General features: G+C 37.3%; 1 long non-coding RNA gene across 1 annotated transcript in view; it reads left to right on the top strand.

Moving 5' to 3' along the window:
- Positions 1-3238: 3238 nt before the first annotated feature.
- LOC111471910 overlaps positions 3239-20719 on the top strand; it is a 22056-nt gene continuing 4575 nt past the window's right edge. The window contains exons 1-2 of the long non-coding RNA XR_002715291.1: positions 3239-3252; positions 8029-8155. This is a non-coding gene — a long non-coding RNA (uncharacterized LOC111471910). The remainder of the gene's footprint in view (positions 3253-8028; positions 8156-20719) is intronic.

Genomic DNA, 20719 nt, shown 5'->3' with positions numbered 1-20719 from the left:
TAAGGTTCTCTTTTTCTTCTTGGATTTCATAGTAGTTCACTGCAATCTCTGCTACCCCTAAACCCTAAACTCTAATCCGATTTTTCTCCCAAAGTGTGGCTCTCTCTAAAGTTTAGGTATCATTTTCCTTTTATAATGTTTGTTTCTTCTCATTTAGAGCTGAGAAGGGATAAAATCGTTCACTTATGATGTTTCTAATTTGGTAGTTAATGACCCACGTGGATTGCTGATGTGGATTAAAATTTCCATGTATCCCCAAAATGTTTGCGTTCCAAATTGCTTCAACATCACGATCAACAATTTATTTCGAGATTTGCAATCAGTGTTGTTTCCAAATTTGCTACAACATCATGGTTCAGCATAAATGTTTTGAAATTTTACAAAATAACTCAATTAAGTGTACAATTAAGCTCGATTTATGCAAATTGATCTTATTTTCATATTAAACCACAATAGACTATTTCATGTATACTAATTAGGATAAATAGAGCAATTCATGAGAAAATGATGAGTATAAGTGCAAAATTAATGATAAAAAGATTTGATATAACTCTACTTTTGGAGAGTTATCAAATACTAACAAAAGGTGACGAACAACGCAATAGAAAGAGAACCCCGACAACTTTTAGAGTAGCTCTCGAAGAACAGGAGCTTACGTTAATTAAATTAAGAAGTACTCCGGCGAAGGCCAACCAAATAAGTGGCCTTACCATAGAACAAGCTAAAAAGTTGTATGAGTTATGATAATGTATGAACTTTATTGTATCGTATGATGTCGTATACTAGTATGAGTTAATAGTCCTAACGAAGCATATAAATAATTCAAAAGTCTTAAACGTGCATATCGAGCTAAACTGGCATAAATCCATAATTTACGATTTGGTTAATCCATTTTCATCCTCAAATCATCCTTAAATCATGCAAGTAATTCATATGTGCAAATCATAGTCATCCCTACAAGTATTTCTACTTAACAATCCAAACAACACTTAATTGGTTGTGGATTTCTCATACAATTCAAGCCTACAAAAAAATTTAAAGTTTCCTCTAAAATGTCCTCGATTAAGTCAAAAGAATAAAACTAGTGAAAAAAAATTCATAAAATTCAAAGTCTTCTAAGGTTCTTTTGGACGTTTTGAACCCTAAGTTCCTACATACTTTGAGTCGCTACTAACATCTCATGCTCATCTCTAATGCAGAATTATAATTCTTAAAAGAAAACATCATCCACAGTATAAATGTCGAAAACATTTAAAACATCTTCTATCTCTTGAAAACACAATCATGTCTTGCGTGTTTAAATACAAAATACATAAATTTAGAAAAACAAAAGCAATACAAAATAATTTAAAACAATAAAATGCATAACCTATTCTAATTAAAACTCAAAATTTAAATATGAATCTACCCTATGCACGTGCCACAGTCTCTACTCGCGATGTTGTCATCCTCCGTACAAGTGTGCCTTGCCTTTACCTGAAAAATGACGTGCCACACGGCTTGAGTATCTTGAAGAATACTCCATAAGTGGCCCCACCATAGGGCCCATGCAAATGCGAACACAAACACATGTAATCATGATTTAGGGACCTATCTCTAACATCATAGGGGTAGTCTCTAGTCTCGGACAAATTGGATGTATAGTACTTCCCTACACACGACTCACACTTGCAAGTGTGAATCCCCAGCGCACTCGCACACCCCCTAGACCCTCTAGTCAAGCTAATCTGTAGCGACATCTAAAGGTCAGCAGAACCCCATAGTGTCATGTGCCTCATGAACACCCTCATCATCATACTGTATGCATTTGCACTCATCATCATACTGTGCGCGTCCGCACTCATCATTTATAGAGAAAGTAGCCTTATGCTTATGAACATACAATATGCATGAGGTCCCTCTAAATACATCAAAATGTCTCTTCTGACACAACCCTCTAGTCTCATCTCTTTATTACTCTAGGTAATACATGCTCGTGAATATTTATATTAATATCATTTTCATGCTCGTGGATATTTATATTAATATCGTTTTCATGCTCTTAGGGTTGTGTCCTATGTCGGTCAACCGACATGATACAATATGGCACTCATCATCATACAACATGCTCAATATGGAAAACATTGTCATATTATGACAAACATCATGCAATCATCATACTCATCATATCGCCACAAAGTGCATCAAGCATATTTAGTATATGGAAATATACATATATTACGCACATCATCATATAGCACAACTCAAACATCATAACTCATACATCCTCATATACTAGTATACGGCATCATACGACACTGCTCATACATCATCATAACTCATACATCATATACTAGTATATGACGTCATACGATACAACTTATACATTATCATAACTCATACAACGTTTAAGACTTCTGATTTTTTAATATGCTTCGTTACAGCTAATACATTATCATAACTCTAAGACGTTTTTCAAGGCCTTAAGGACTATCAAACATTATGAAACCTTGTAAGAGACTTATGAACCTAAAAAACTAGTTATGATGCTGAGAACTATTCATGACTTATAAGCTTGAATAGGGGACCGGAAGAGGAGCCTTCTTCGTCCTCGCTCCGTGAACATCTCTATTTATATCCTTTTGTTTTAAACACGAAATTTTTTTATGATTCTCTTTCTATATTTTCAAGTTTGAACTATTCGCAACTCAGAAATCAAGTTGTATCACAGGGCCTCTACAATTATTGTTATCATGATAAGTGCTAGAATTACCACTTTCTCGAGCTCTTCGACCTATGAGCTCCTTTCTTTAAAGTTCCTTGGGCACAGTTCTCCAAAGCTTGTCTCCTTATTCTTCGGCAACTACCTTAAATAGTGGCATCATTCATTCATGGTGCCACAGTTCGTTCATTCATTCATGGTTCAGTTTACATCCTGTCAGTTTTGATTATTGGAATAAAATGTTTTAAAGAATAATTAAATGAAGTTTAGACATATAAAAGGAATATCTCAGGAAAGAAAAAAATGTTCTCCATTTCCATTCATGGTTGCCACTATTTCCGACCAAGGCTTGGTTTTGCTGTTGATTACTATCTCCGACTGGCTGAAAATGATAAGGGCTCTCATACTATCTTCTAACTAAAATTGTAACAAATGTTGGGGGTTAACACACTGGCTGAAACAAAGATCTCGTTTTAATGTTATAATAGAATGTGAAGTAACAAATGTAAAGTAAGACTCACGCATATATGACAAGACGAAAGAAGAATTATGTTGGTTCAGCACGACAAGCTATGCAGCCGATCTACAACAAACACGAACACAAAAGGACGAACAATGTGACTGCAAATCTAAACCGATCAGCAGCTAATGAGAGAGCATGAACAAGTGTATAAGTGCATCTCAAAAATGTCAAGTTTAGACAATTTTATGAACACCAGTCAAACATGATACAAAACTCAGTCATGAAATAAAAACAGTATCAACACCCGCTAATGGCTCTAGAATATTTCTATACAAACTTCACCTTCAGGTAGTTGCCTATTTTCCTCTTGCCTTTTCCAAGTCAGGAAGATCTATGAGGGAGTCCATAAGAAACGGAAGAAAATTAGTACTCGTTTCATAAAACAATGTAATTAAGAATAATATTTAGAAATAGAAACTAAAAACAAAATCATTTAAATTACAGGTTAATGCAATCAAAATATCAATTTGAGATTATAACTAAAGAAACCAAAGCAAAGAAGTTGGAAAGAAATTGAGCAAGCACCATGCATCTTCAAGGCCATGGAGTGGCTTGTCTAGTTCTTTTTTGTTATATACAGACGCATAAGAAACAACATATGGTTACTCTTAGTATATTTATGGAAGTGATTAAATTGGACTCACATGGCATTCCTCCGTCCTCGCCGCTTCCATCATCTTGGCCCATATACTACACAAAATTATTTATGTAGCTTGTGTAAGACGACTTGAACTTTGACAAAACTGAAGCAAATAGGAAATGAATGGAATAAACTTACTTCAAGGTCGTCAAGTTCGTCATCAGAAGCCAAAGTGGCTGCAAAATCAAGTATAATATTAGACCTCAAGTATTACAAATAGGCAATGGTAAACAAAAGCATAGCCAAATCTGGCAGGATCCCAATCTTAAGGTTGGAAGTAAGGGAAAAAAAAAAAAAAAAAGACTGAAATGGTACAGTCCAAAATGCCGCCTATCACCCCAACTTCCTCTGTCTACAAACCAAATTCTCTAAGTAACTATAAAAACACCATTGCTAATTTCTAATAACATTCCAACTATTTTCCTACATGTAATGTTCGTCAGGGCTACACGTAACCCTAAGAGCTGCAGCTTCACCCTCATTCTCAAAGTCAGCGACTCAGCTTCTTCACTCTCCAGCTCTCATTCTCCCGATCCCTTCCCTCATTTTCAAATCTCCCTCGCCCTTGGTTGCTTCTCTTCCATTCAGTCGTTGTTGTGCTCCAACATTTTGTTTCTAACGTTGTCGTACGAGAACCATCATAGCAGATTGAGATTGACATGGATTTCATGTGACAGTCTGCATATAGGTCTCTTCATGTGTAAGGTTGGTTCATCGAGCATGATTTCCATAAAGGACGGACCCCCATAGACACCATAGTTTCCCAACCATATTGTTTTCCTAAGGTGTTGTGTTAGGAGAAGCCTAGATTTGTTAGGGGGTTGCCAACTAACCCTTAACGACCCTTGGTTTACCAAGATTGACTCGAACAGACACCACATTTGGTTAACAAAGGAAGTGGTTAACTAAACATCTAGACCATTTAAGCTAAAACAAGGCTAGGGTTCTTAATTACTAAGAAAAATGTGGACATTTGGACAAGGCCCTATGAATATTAATGTTGTGAACCTCACATTATTTCGCCCCTTTAATTGGAAGTATATTTTATACTTATCCATGTTAATCTTCCTTTCTTTTTAGAAGGTACCTAAACTTACAAGTTGCATGGCGAGTGATATAGTTACCCTATCCAATTCAATCTAAGAACATTCATACATGATATGCAAACCCCTAGATAATAAATACTAAACCCTGGAATCAAGTTGATTTCCTTCCAACAATTGCAACTCTTGAGAATTCGATCTAACAACCATATTTTATAATAAGATCTTTGTATCTAAATGTCCAAGAACCTCAAAACAATAAGGAATCACTTTAGGGAGAGAGATTCAAATTACCTTGTTCATCAAATATCTCTAAGGCAAAAAAACTTCTTTGAGATTCGAATTATTCCACGAGCAAGATGATGGTGTTATTATAACACGTGCGGAAGCAATTTGGATCTTAGGCACTCTAAGTACATCAATTATAGTAAATTAGCTAGCATGTTCAAAAGCATTACAACTCAATGAGTTTGAACACTAACTTTTTGTAGTTCAAATTCCTTTTTCCTCACGAACCGGTTTCGAACCACTACTAGCGTCTTCCCTACTATTCTCCGGCCTTAGAACGGGATTGTAGAATTCTGTGAGTGACTAAACTTGATAGGAATTTAGTATATCTAAAGAGAGAGTTTTGAGAGATTTTTTCAAAAATTTTCAAGAAGAATTTACATCTACCTTGATCATTCTCTATTTATAGAGTCATATTTGTATGTTCATGCAAATTTGAGATTACCAAATTTTAACATTCAAAATTCAACTCAATTTGTGAGATTATGTGGCAAGAATGCAAATTTGGCACTCAAAATTCCATTCAAATTTGTGGGGTTTATCTATCAAGCATGCAAGTTTGGTTAAACCATAAATCAAACGTGATGGATTTTTTCATGTGAAGTCAACATTTTACTTTCTCCATTTTAATTCAACAATTAATTTAAATAATTAATTTCAAATTAAAGTAATATTAAATGATTAATTAAACAATTTAATTAATATTTAGCATTCAAATGTCAATCTCAATCACACATATTGCTTAAAATATTTAAATCTTATTTAAATATCTCCGATTCTCTCTTTTTGTTTAATTTATAAATAAAACAAAAATGCGGTTAAATATATTGTATATATTTAGCGCATATTCCCTAATTTGAATTCGAACACTTCGAACTCACTCGTCACACTATTCTATGGTTTAGTCCGATATGAGTTAGCAGGGGGACCTAATGGACCTAGAGATCATGGGCTCCAACGATCTGAGATTAACCGGCTAAACTCATTAACCTTGTTAACCAACATTCGTTAACCACTAAGACACTCCACTATAGCCTAGTAGTTGCACTCCCCTCACTATAGATGTATTTCTGTTCATTTGATATAACCATGACTAGTAAGTCGATCCTTCACAGGTTGTTCATAACTAGAGCTGGGTCAATTTACCGTTTTACCCCTAAAGTTACTTTTGGTTCCTTAAGTCCTATTGATTATCTAATTAACAATTGGTTTGTGGTCCAACCACCAAACCGAATCCCTCTCATGCCAATGAGAGGGTGGGGCCCCTTGTTCAAGACCTGGAGTCAATGCGTAAGGGAACAACCTCTCAAATATCCCTAAAGCGGGTAGGAGTAAATTCCATCTTACACCCTATGTCCCCAACTATTCACCCAGTCTTACCCCTGAAATGGGAGGCTTATTGAGTCGGTGAACTCGAGTCACTCTCACCCATGCAAATCTAAGGATAATTCCGAATAAACAGGAGTTCATAGTTCTCATGATTAAGATCGAGTTACCTAGGTCATCAAATGAAAAAATCAGTCTCAATAGTAAACGACATTATAAAGCGCGAGTGGTTTTCTTCATGGTCCGATCTTATGCAATACTCATTGCATAGGACACCCCCACTCACATGTCTCCACATGTACAATTTAGTGATCACATTGTTTATATCATATACAAAAGTGGGCCGCATCCATAGTGTCCCCGAGATAAGGTACTTAGCCTTATCCCTGTACTATAGATCATTTTGACTATATAATTGAACTTGATCCACTCTTATGTCTCTACATATAGTTTAAGTAATTATACTATAGCCAGGAGTGTTCTTAGTTTATTGGATTTAGATTAATGATCGTAAAATTCACTTTATTCAATAACAATCTTTGCTGACTAAACATCAATAATAACTTTATTGAAAATAGAATGTTTTTGTTTACAAACTATAAGTTTTAGGACATAAAACCCAACACAAGATTGATCATGTCAAGCTTCAATGGTCCTAAGTATGCAATCTAAACTACATAGAATTGCAAAGAAACTAAGTCATTGGCTAAAAGAAAGTACAAATGTTCTTTTTACTACATTTTTCAAGTCTACTTTACAAAGACAACGTAAATGACTTTATATAGCCTCAAAAGGAAAACCCGTTCACCTTCCATGGGGCATTTAAGAGTTATAACTTTCATATTTTATGACCATAATTAGCCACTACGTAAATGCAACCTTAAAGTAAATAAGAAGTCTTGAACATTAATGACCCACCATAACTCTAGGTTATCATTGTAACGCCCCTAATTTTCTAAACCTAATTAGTGACGTCACCCATGCATATATAACTCATTATGCGGAAGCTCATCATAAATCACCTTGGAAAACACAACAAAGTCCTTCATAAAGATCTAAAAATCCAAACAAACCTATCTCTGAAAATAAAACCTTCATGAATTCAAAACAAATATGAATAAAACAATGTTAAATGTTTTTGCTTAAAAGAGTCAAATAAACGTAAACTATTAAAAATGCCCCTCGTCCACTTCCATGGTGTAAGACCTGAACCCTGATGGAAAGTTTAAAAATCTAATTTTTCTTTTAAGTCGAACTTCTGAAATTTTATTGAAAGTCTTAGAGACCAAATTTGGAGATGAGACAATAGAGAAAAATACTTGAAATAATATAGGAACTTAGAAAAAATATAAAAGAAATATGATAGAAAATTAGAAATATGGTCAAAGTCAACTCTGGAGGGTAATTTGGTCATTACGCCCTCCCTTCTCATTAAACACCTAAAATTGAAGTTAGTAACATATGATTAAAAATAAAGAGGAAAAGAAAAGAATATAAAAGGAAAGAGAGAGAGAGCAAGAAAGTTATAGAGAGAGGAGGTAACCGCCACTCCGGCCACGAGGAGTCCGGTTCTGGCCGAGCCTTCTTCATGAAATCTTCACAGAACTTAGAGGAGAACATTCTTGACCCTTAATGTAACGATACAGATTTTTCATTTTTCCTTATTTTGTTAAGATTTTATTTTTATTTTGATAGGATATTATGTTGTAGCATTTATTCTCTCGGATTTCCAACGAGACAGTTATTACCTTAATGGGAAAACGTTTTGAGACCTTTTATATTACTATGTCAACCTTCACTTCCCTTAAAAACGATTTTTGTCTCCAAACTCACTTTCTGTGTCCAAGTATGTTTGAGAGAACGGGAAACTGTGAGCGTGCGAAAGGAAATCGTATGGGTTGTTCACTGTGTATTTTGGAGTTTTTGCGGAACGATAGAGTGCTGTTCAGAGGAAGAATCGAGTGGAAGTAAGGTATCGACATCGGGGTCATTGTGTCAAAGAAGGTGAGGTTTTTGGAATCGGGTCGAGTTCCTTCACGTTCGGCCCAAGGCCCAGACGTATAATCGAGCCGCATTTCTGGCGGCCTAATACCGCAGACACATGCCCAATAGCTCTGGCAGCTTCGCACGCGTACACAGTGCGGCACGGCTCCGTCAATTCCCTCGGTTCGGCTTGGAGGCTTAGTTGGTCGGCTCGACGACTTGGCTTAGTAGCTCCGTACCCATAATATATCAATTTTTAGGTTTTCAGCCCTTCCGTCCTTATTTTTACAATCTGAGGTTAGTATGGTTCCTAACTGTCAAAGACAGATTGTGTTGGGAGTTTATTTTCATAAAGAGCCTGAGATTTAGCTAGGATATGTTATGAAAAGTTCCTAAATTTTTATGTGGTTATTATAGGACGTAATTAACCATTGGAATTAGCTTGTTGTGAGTGACTTCGGCCAAGGCCATTGAGGTAAGTGGCCTTAGTGTTGGAGTTAGCTTACTACGTGTTGTACGATGGTGCGTGCCCTGTGGCCCCTGCATGCACTATATTTTATGTGATATGACTATATGATGTATGGATTATGTGACTGTTTACGCTATGAAAATTTATGGATTATGTTGACTGTTGACTATTAACGCTATGAAAAGTCATTGATGATGTTGACTGTTAACTGTTTATGCTGTAAAAAGATTATTGATCAGCTAGTATTATATGTCATGAGAATGTTGATCGATGTCATGGATACACGTAGTATTATCGAGTCATGTCATGAGATGCTTATGGAACTAGAATGTATTTTCATGTTATGTAATATGTCATGTAAGGTAAGTGATGTGACATGTCATGTAATGTAAGAAGCGTATATGTGATGTTAGCAATGCTTATGTAATGTCATGTTAGGTATGTTAAAGGGACCTCATGCATATATGTATGTCGTTTGCATCGGGATACTTCCCCTTTATGTTACGAAAGAATGAAATACGATATTTATGTTCGCCATGATAACATGTGGCCTCTTTTTGGTTCTGTGGAGTCCAGCGACGTGTATTACGTTGTGCCCGACCAAGTCAAGCCCAGGGGATACGTATACGAGCCCACCTAGTGGGTCCACGTGCGCCTACATGGGCCGTGTGTGAAGGAGTACCACACATCCAACTCTACCCAGAACAGAAAAGCGCCCAAGGCCATATAAAGTTTACGAAAAGTTAGGTCCCACTCATATGTTGCATATGTTTGCATTTCTAACCCCAACAGTGGGGTGATTTTCTAAGTATTTCATAAAATACTTAAGCCACGTGCTACCTACATTTTTTAGGTAAAGGCAAGGCACCAATGTAGGGTTGACGGTGGAGCTGAGGACACCATGGAAGTGGACGAGGGGCATTTTTAGTAGTTTACGTTTAATTGACTGTTTTTAAGTTAAAGCATTGAACCTTGTTTTATTTAGAGTTTTTCTTAATTCAATTACGGAAGGTTTTATTTTCGGAGATAAGTTTGTTTGGATTTTTGGACCTTTATGAAAGACTTGGTTGTGTTTTCCAAGGTTATGTATGATGAGCTTCCGCGTAATGAGTTATGTATGCAAGGGTGACATCTCTAATTAGGTTAAGAAAATTAAGCGTGTTACACTTAAATCATCTAAAACCATCAAGAAACAAGGAAAATCTAAAGGCAAAGTAATTGAATCTAGATTCTTGGATTTCCTTCGGATCTGTGAGATATAGTAAGAGTTAAAATCTAAAATTTGAGTATATTAATCTAGGAAGGATTATGCTCAAATCCTGTGAAAGAAGTTGTAGTTGATTCAAATTGGAAGTAGGAGTTCCGGCATTCGTCAAAGGAGGTAGGTATTGATGTTTCTTGCGATCTTTGGATTAAGATAATTATTTCTATGGTTAGAAATAAATTACAAGAAAAAATACTACTCATGGATGGATATGCAATCTACAAATAATGTGAAAGAACCGTGTTAATCCGATTTACGTAGAAAGAAATATGGAAATGCAAAGAAAATGGAAAAACTAATCGTATTCTGGAAATCACAGGAGGAAGACGACGACGAGGACACGTGTCAGGCAAAGAAGGGCACCACGCATCGCCAGAGAAGAAGGGCCACGTGTCAAGCATCCATTGGCGAAGAAAATCAAAGAAATACTTCGTGTCAGGCAGGATTCGAAGGTCGGCGGCCCACTACCCATTGGCGAAGAAAATCAAAGAAATACTTCGTGTCAGGCAGGATTCGAAGGTCGGCGGCCCACTACCCAAGTCCATGGCCCGCTATTTGAAGGACACTTTTGGTGTAGAAATGCTAAACAAAGAACACACGTCAATCATGTAAGTCAACACACAGAACTTTAAGAAGAAATACTTGTAGGAGTCACTTGGTTATGCATGCATGCTAGTTTAATTACCTTAGGTAGTAGCTTTCTGTGATTGAATGTAGGTAATTTGATTGTTAAAAGTCTAAATGTATTATGTGAAGTATTATGAGTTTCTGTGATTGAATGTAGGTAATTTGATTGTTAAAAGTCTAAATGTATTATGTGAAGTATTATGAGAATTATCTGAGTGTTGCTATTATGTTTTAAGCTTCCGCTTTGTATATATATGTTTAACTCATGCTGGAAGGAGAATGGAAACTCGTGAACTCTGCGTTCCGGGAACTTGATGGATGTTATCGCCCTGTTAAGGGAAGGAGAATGGAAACTCGTGAACTCTGCGTTCCGGGAACTTGATGGATGTTATCGCCCTGTTAAGCATGTTTACTTTGCATGAATTATGTATGATGATGCTAAATGATACTTGCGTGCACACTTAACTAACTTGCATGACCCACATTTATGATAAAGTCTAGAAATTTTTGGTTAGAGTAACAAATCACTAAAGTATAAACCTAACCTCTCCCCCATGAGCCTAACAAACCACCACGGAATACGAACCACCTTTAGAGTACCCTTAGATTACTTGTGTGGACCAGCGTGTTATAGCTTCGTGGGGGACCAGCGGGTTCTTGATCAGGACTCGACTGCTTGATAATCATTTTAGCATGGAAAGTGGGAGACCCATGTCGTAATTGACCATTTAGCTAGATGGGATAGGGGAAGGTAGCCCTCCCCAAAACAGGGGGATTACCATGGGACTAGGGAGTTGCAGCTCACTTCCTACATAAAGGTAGCCCTCCCCAAAACAGGGGGATTACCATGGGACTAGGGAGTTGCAGCTCACTTCCTACATAAGACACCAGTCAAACACAGGTTAGTCTCATAGCCATGTCGAGGTAGTCTCATAGCCATGCCGAGATAGCTACTTGTAGGGCACCAGTCAAACACAAGTTAGTATAAGGGAACTCTTAGGGTATAAATGAAAGAATGAAGAACCAAAGAAGCCCCAAGGGGCAAGTTCAAAGGGGCAAGCCCTAAAGAGCTAAAACGAGAACCAAATGTCCTAGAGCCAAAGAGAAGTCCGTGGAAATCTGTTAAGCTTAGGATGCGATGAGAGCCTACAAGTAGGTGGCTTATTGAGTATAATTTTTTGGAAATCTGTTAAGCTTAGGATGCGATGAGAGCCTACAAGTAGGTGGCTTATTGAGTATAATTTTTATACTCATTCCTTTCTACTCTTTTTTCTTAGGTACCGGTTGAGGTGGAGGAGCGTTCGAGAGTTGTATGATCACAGAGGGGGTCATTACGAAGCGCTAGTCCCTTTTCAATTTTTTGGAATATTTTGTATTTCATTTTATATTTGTAATTTGCTTTGTAATATTTTCCAAACAAACCTTCTCATTCTTTTGTTTTAATTGAATGATATTTTTATCTTTTACTTTTTTTTTTACTTTTTTTTTTCTTTTTTTGTTGGTTCAATTTAGTCTTTTGGGTCACGGTCTCATTTTCGAAGTCTTGAAAATCAGATCGTGACACATGGTGTCCTCAGCTCCACCGTCAATCGTACATTGGTGTCTTGTCTTTACTTGAAAAATATAGGTAGCACATGACTTAGTATTTTATGAAATACTCAATAAGTCACCCCACTATTGGGGTTAGAAAAGCAAACACATGCAACATATGAGTGGGACTTAACTTTTCATAAACTTTACATGGCCTTGAGTGTTTATCTATCCAGGTAGGGTTGGATGTGTGGTACTCCTTCACACACACGGCCCATGTACGCGCACATGGACCCACCAGGCAGGCTCATATACGTACTTGTTAAGGATAGTTGACCGTTCATTATAAGGCAAATATCTAGATATTTGCCTTACATTATGGGTTACCATATTTGCCCTTTTATTAAATGCAAATATATTGTATTCCTTTATTATTCTTTCCTTTTATTGCTATTTCTTTATTATTTATAATTTACCTTATTTTTGTATTCTGTAAATGATTATAAATAAGAGAACTCTCACCACCATTTGGGTGTGGTGGATTAATCAAACATTCACATGGTATCAGAGCCCTTTCGGTTTAACAACCCTGATCCTTTCTTCTCTATGGCTTCCGAATCTTGTTATCATCTTCTTCCTTTCAATACTCTAATCCATATGATCACCATCAAACTTTCTTCCTCCAATTATCTTCTTTGGAAAAGCCAACTTCTCCCTCTCCTTGAGAGTCAAGACATGTTGGGCTATGTCGATGGAACTATGGTTCCACCACCTCGCTTTGAACCAGAAACCTCCTCAACATTCAACCCCAAATATTTGGCATGGAGAGCAGCCAATCAACGACTTCTCTGTCTCCTGCTCTCCTCTCTCACTGAGGAAGCCATGGCTGTTGTCGTTGGTCTCTCTACTGCACGTGATGTTTGGCTTGCGTTGGAAACTACGTTTAGCCATCAGTCAAAAGCTCGTGAACTGAGACTCAAAGATGACTTGCAGTTGATGAAACGTGGCACAAAACCTGTTGCTGAGTATGCCCATGCCTTCAAAAAAATTTGTGACCAACTTCATGCCATTGGTAGACCCGTCGAGGACATTGATAAAGTGCACTGGTTCCTTCGTGGACTCGGCACCGAATTTTCAGCTTTTTCTACTGCTCAGATGGCTCTCACCCCTATCCCCTGTTTTGCAGATCTAGTCTCTAAAACTGAAAGTTTTGAGTTGTTCCAGCGCTCCCTTGAGTCCTCTGACTCCACTCCTACAGCATTCACAGCCACTAATCGTGGTCGCACCCATGGAAGTCACCCTGCTTCCTTTACCAACCAGCGAGGTCGTTCTTATTCTCACAAAAACAACTCTTCTAATCGAGGACGAACCCACTCAAGTCAGGGTCGTCGACCACCTCATTGCCAAATATGTCGTAAAGAGGGCCATTATGCTAATCGCTGCAACCAACGGTATGTTCGACCTGATTCTTCTCATGCTCACCTTGCTGAAGCCTTTAACACGTCATGTTCTATTGCTGGACCCGATGCTGCTGATTGGTTTTTGGACACTGGAGCTTCGGCCCATATGACTGCCGACCCATCAATTCTGGATCAGTCTAAAAATTACACGGGTAAGGACTCTGTGATTGTAGGAAACGGTGCATCCCTACCCATTACCCACATCGGTACTCTTTCTCCTGTTCCAAATATTCACTTATTAGATGTCTTGGTTGTCCCTCACCTCACTAAAAATCTTCTTTCCATAAGTAAATTAACGTCTGATTTTCCTCTCTCCGTTACATTTACTAATAATCTTATTACTATCCAGAATCATCAAACAGGAAGGGTGGTGGCAACCGGTAAAAGAGATGGAGGGCTATATGTGCTGGAGCGCGGCAACTCTGCTTTTATTTCAGCCCTTAAAAACAAATCTTTACGTGCTTCATATGATTTATGGCATGCTCGTCTGGGTCATGTGAATCATTCTATTATTTCTTTTTTAAATAAAAAAGGTCATCTTTCTCTTGCGTCTTTATTGTCTTCTCCATCATTATGTAATACTTGTCAGCTTGCGAAAAGTCATCGATTGCCTTATTCCCGCAATGAACGTAGGTCGTCTCATGTGTTAGATCTTATTCATTGTGATCTTTGGGGTCCTTCTCCCGTCAAATCAAATTCGGGTTTTCTTTATTATGCTATTTTTATTGATGATTATTCTCGATTCACTTGGTTTTACCCTTTAAAATTTAAATCTGATTTTTTTGATATTTTTCTTCAATTTCAAAAATTTGTGGAAAATCAATATTCTTCTCGTATCAAGGTATTTCAAAGCGATGGTGGTACCGAATTTACTAGTACTTGTTTCAAAACTCATTTACGTAATTCTGGCATCCACCATCAACTCTCTTGTCCATATACACCTGCTCAAAATGGTCGTGTTGAGAGAAAACATAGTCATGTGACTGAGACTGGCTTGGCCCTTCTCGTTCACTCTCATTTTTCTCCTCGTTTTTGGGTTGACGCCTTCAACACTGCAGCTTATATTATCAACCGGTTGCCTACTCCACTTCTTGGAGGTAAGTCACCCTTTGAACTCCTTTATGGCTACACTCCACATTATGACAATTTTCATCCTTTTGGTTGTCGTGTTTATCCTTATTTGCGTGATTATATGCCTAACAAGCTTTCTCCCCGCAGCATTCCTTGTATTTTTTTGGGTTATAGTCCTGTTCATAAAGGGTTCCGCTGTCTTGATCCCGCCACCACTAAGCTATATATCACCTGCCATGCTCAATTTGATGAAACTCACTTTCCTGCTATCCCTAGCTCCCAAGCCCAACCTCTTTCCACTATTCCTATTTCAAATTTCTTGGAACCACATCTTCATCATATTGATTCATCCCCCCCTACCACTTCATCACCGCACATTCCTCAATCAAGTTCATCTCCGTGTGATATTTGTTCTGACCTTGTAGATGAGTCTGTGCAGGTTGATACTTCTCTTGCAGGTTTCACTTTGCCACCCTCGACTTCTAATTCGACCTCTATTGAACCTCCTGTTGATTTCTCTTCTTTGGGCACTCATCCTATGATCACACGCGCCAAAGCTGGTATATTCAAGACTCGTCATCCAGCAAATCTTGGTATGTTGGGCTCATCTGGACTTCTCTCTGCTCTTCTTGCATCCACTGAGCCAAAAGGATTCAAATCTGCGGCTAAGAATCCTGCTTGGGTGGCTGCCATGGATGAAGAAATTCGAGCGTTACAACAAAATAATACTTGGACTTTGGTTCCTCGCCCTGCCAACACCAACATCGTGGGCTCTAAATGGGTGTTTCGTATTAAATATTTGCCCGATGGATCCGTCGAGCGTTTCAAGGCTCGTCTCGTTGCCAAAGGTTATACTCAGGTTCCTAGTCTTGACTACACTGACACTTTCAGTCTGGTTGTCAAAGCTACCATTGTCCGTGTTGTGCTTTCTATTGCAGTCACAAATAAATGGCTTCTTCGACAACTTGATGTCAAGAATGCTTTTCTCAATGGAACGCTTATTGAACGTGTTCATATGGAACAACCTCCTGGGTATGTTGATCCTCGATTTCCTATGCATGTTTGTCTATTAAAGAAAGCTCTCTATGGCTTAAAGCAAGCTCCTCTTGCTTGGTTTCAGCCTTTTAGCTCATTTCTTCTCACACTTGGGTTTTCTTGCAGTCGCGCTGACACGTCCCTTTTTGTCTTTCATCAGCAATCTAACCTTATCTATTTGCTTCTTTATGTTGATGACATTATTGTTACCGGCAACAACTCATCTCTTATTAACAGCTTTACTCGCAAGCTTCATTCTGAGTTTGCTACCAAAGATTTGGGTTCTCTCAGTTACTTTCTTGGTCTTGAAGCTTCACCCACTCCTGATGGTCTCTTTATCAGTCAGTTAAAATATGCTCGAGATATTCTTACTCGTGCTCAGTTGCTCGATAGCAAACCAGTTCACACTCCCATGGTTGTTTCTCAACACCTGACTGCTGATGGTTCTCCTTTCTCTGATCCTACTCTCTACAGATCTCTTGTTGGCGCCCTTCAGTACTTGACTATTACGCGTCCAGATATTGCCTATGCTGTCAATTCTGTCAGTCAATTCTTGCATGCCCCTACTGCAGATCACTTTCTTGCTGTCAAACGTATTCTTCGCTATGTCAAAGGAACACTCCACTTTGGTCTTACCTTTCGTCCATCCACTGTTCCTAGTACGCTAGTCGCTTATTCGGATGCTGACTAGGCTGGTTGTCCCGATACTCGTCGTTCTACATCCGGCTATTCTATTTATCTTGGTAACAATCTCATTTCTTGGAGTGCCAAAAAGCAACCTACTGTATCACGCTCCAGCTGTGAATCTGAGTATCGTGCTCTTGCCACAACTGCTGCTGAACTTCTTTGGGTTACGCATCTTTTGCATGACCTCAAGGTCCCTATTTCACAGCAGCCCTTACTCTTATGTGACAACAAAAGTGCTATTTTTTTGAGCTCTAATCCTGTTTCTCACAAGCGGGCCAAACATGTTGAACTAGATTATCATTTCCTTCGAGAACTTGTTATCGCTGGCAAACTTCGCACACAATATGTACCCTCTCATCTCCAAGTTGCTGACATCTTCACAAAAAGTATTTCTCGATCTCTCTTTGAATTTTTCAAATCCAAGCTTCATGTTCGTTCAAATCCGACGCTCAGCTTGCGGGGGGTGTTAAGGATAGTTGACCATTCATTATAAGGCAAGATATTTGCCTTACATTACGGGTTACCAGGGGGTGTTAAGGATAGTTGACCATTCATTATAAGGCAAGATATTTGCCTTACATTACGGGTTACCATATTTGCCCTTTTATTAAATGCAAATATATTGTATTCATTTATTATTCTTTCCTTTTATCACTATTTCCTTATTATTTGTAATTTACCTTATTTCTGTATTCTGTAAATGATTATAAATAAGAGAACTCTCACCACCATTTGGGTATGGTGGATTAATTAAACATTCACAATAATCCTTGAGAACGAAGTTGGATCTGAAGAACTTTTCTTTTGCTAAATGAAATAAGTATATTAAATTTACAAATACAATATGAAAGTATAATAAAGCTACCGTAATATTGATATTTACCATCTCTTCAGCCAAACGAGCATATCCTTTCCTACTACATGTACAAGGGAGTTGTCTCGTCTTCATGACTTCAAACTTTTCACTAGGGGTGTACACCCAACCCATAAACCCAAGAATCTAACCCGACCCAATCCACAATATAAGGATTGGGTTGGGTTAGATTTCGGGTTTGTGTTGGGTTCATTTTTTGAAGCCAATCCGGTTTGGGTTGGGTTTAGATTCCAAAAAGAAAATGGTTGAGTCAACCGACCTAACTTGAAAACATTGAAAAAAAAAGAGGTTTAGATTCCAAAAAGAAAATGGTTGAGTCAACCGACCTAACTTGAAAACATTGAAAAAAAAAGAAATCAAACCCGAAGGCCCCAAAGTCGAAGCCCAGTAGCCTAGTAGCCCACTTTTTTTTTTATGAATTCTATCTTGTCTTAGTAATTTGCTTAAATTGAGTAAAAAATATTGTGACCCTAAAAGCTGACTCTTTGACCAAAGGGGAAAGTAATTGATTTGGAGTGAGTAAAAAATATTGTGACCCTAAAAGCTGACTCTTTGACCAAAGGGGAAAGTAATTGATTTGGAGTAACAAAAATAAAAAATTTTCTCTCTCCCTGTCTCGGCACAAACTTCTCAAAATTCTCTCTTTGAGTCTCATATAGCCAAAAGTTGTTAAAATTCTCTTTTTTCTCTCTCACATATTGTCAAAATTCTTCAAATTATCAGGCACTTTTGCGTCTCATATTACCGTCTGTCGTACTCTCTCTATTCTGCAACATCATACAACCATCAGGCACTTTTGCGTCTCATATTACCGTCTGTCGTACTCTCTCTATTCTGCAACATCATACAACCGTCACCATGATAGTTTTTCTCTCTCTCATCGTTGTGTTGCCTCGCATCGGTCTCTCTCTCAGTCTCCTTGTGTTTGTTTCTTATTCTTTCTTGCACTCTCGATCTCTCAATCAAGGAATTTGATCTAAATAACATTCTCTCGCGGCCACACTTTTTGTCTTGTTTCTCTCTCGCATGCTGTCTCTCTCTTAGTCTTCCCATAACTGGTAAGTTTTCTCTTTTTATTATATTCCCTTGCGAAGACTAGTTTGTACATTAAAAATAAAAACATTTATGCAGGTGTTGTTAAATAGTCATCTACCATGTATAAGTCTTGATAAATGATAATAAGTCTATTTTATGTGAGTGTTGTTAATAAGAACGAGAGAAAATAAAGCTTGGGTACAAGAGTAAAAAAGATATAAAAAAAAGGAATATCAAAGACAGAGATGGTTGTGCAAATTTTGTTTTATTTTATCTTTATTTCACATAAAAAAAGGAATATCAAAGACAGAGATGGTTGTGCAAATTTTGTTTTATTTTATCTTTATTTCACATTGATCTTTCATTGCATTGAGTCATGATATTGTTTATTTTACTTTGTGGACTTTGATGCATCTTATGGTAATTGTTCATATTTGGCTCAATGTTTGAATCATAATAATTTTATTTTTTTTTTTTTATAGATGGAAAACAATAGTGTAAGTGGATGTGCAAATAGCTCTAGTAATTATAATACATCGAAATCGCCATTGCCTGCACAACTTGTATTTAAGAAGAAGAAACCTAGTAAATCAAACCACCTGTATTTAAGAAGAAGAAACCTAGTAAATCAATCGTGTGAGATCATTTTACAAGATTAAAGAACTATAATAAGAGGGGTAAGTGCAACTATTGTTATAAGGAGTACGATTGTGATACTAATTCTTGTGGAACTTGCACGTACTGGAAGGACTTGAAAAATCAGTGTAGAAAGTACCCATCTAAGGTGGAAGACAAAGACAAACCACTCTAAGTTTTCAACCTTCAATAGATGGAAAGCGTGGTAGTAATATTGTCATTATGAATGAGTTGTCATTTAAATTCGTAGAGAATGAGGGATTCAGATTGTTTTGTAGTACTGCATGTTCTAAGTTTGACCGTCCATCAAGAGTAACCGTTGTTAGAGATATATTTCAACTCTATCTAAAAGAAAAAAGAAGTTGAAAGATTTTTGAGTCATACATTCGAAGAGGGTTTATCTTAACACTGATACATGGATTTCGTTACAAAACATTAATTACATGGTAATCACAACACATTTTATTGAATCAAAATGAAATTTGGATAAAAAAATTCTCAAATTTTGCCAAGATACTAACCATAAGGGAGAGACTGTTGTCAAGATTATTGAGAGTTTTATTTGAATGGAAAATCAAAAAGGTTTTGTCTATCACGGTTAATAATGGAAGTTCTAATGATATAATTATTTCATATATTATGAAAAGGCTTAGAAGTTGGAATTCACTCGTCTTAAAGAGAAATATTACACATTAGGTGTTGTGTTCACATAATTAACTTGAAGGGGTTGGGCTCACATAATTAACTTGATTGAGGATGAAAGGCATAAAGAAATGCATGACTTTATTTAAATCATCCCTTAAAGAGATTGACAAAATTTAAATATTGTGTTGAACAAAAAAAATTGAATGTAAAACACTTTGTTTGGATGCGCCACATTGTCAGACTTGATGGAATTCCATTTATTTGATGTTTGATCCTCCCTTGAAATTTGAAAAAGCTTTCAAATATATTAGAGGAGAAGAATTAGATTTTGTTTGCGGAGAAAGATTTTGCTATTTTTATGTTTTAGTTATTAAATATCAATCATTGATATGATCTTCTCCCGATAAATATGATTTATGTCACATTCTTTCATCAGTCGCGCTGACACATCCCTTTTTGTCTTTCATCAGCAATCTAACCTTATCTATTTGCTTCTTTATGTTGATGACATTATTGTTACCAGCAACAACTCATCTCTTATTAACAGCTTTACTCGCAAGCTTCATTCTGAGTTTGCTACCAAAGATTTGGGTTCTCTCAGTTACTTTCTTAGTCTTGAAGCTTCACCCACTCCTAATGGTCTCTTTATCAGTCAGTTAAAATATGCTCGAGATATTCTTACTCGTGCTCAGTTGCTCGATAGCAAACCAGTTCACACTCCCATGGTTGTTTCTCAACACCTGACTGCTGATGGTTCTCCTTTCTCTGATCCTACTCTCTACAGATCTCTTGTTGGCGCCCTTCAGTACTTGACTATTACGCGTCCAGATATTGCCTATGCTGTCAATTCTGTCAGTCAATTCTTGCATGCCCCTACTGCAG

The sequence above is a fragment of the Cucurbita maxima genome, unplaced genomic scaffold (genome assembly GCF_002738345.1).
Source record: "Cucurbita maxima cultivar Rimu unplaced genomic scaffold, Cmax_1.0 Cma_Scf00060, whole genome shotgun sequence".
NCBI lineage: Eukaryota > Viridiplantae > Streptophyta > Magnoliopsida > Cucurbitales > Cucurbitaceae > Cucurbita > Cucurbita maxima.
Note: the sequence above shows the minus strand (reverse complement) of the source record. Positions and strands in the feature narration are given on the sequence as shown.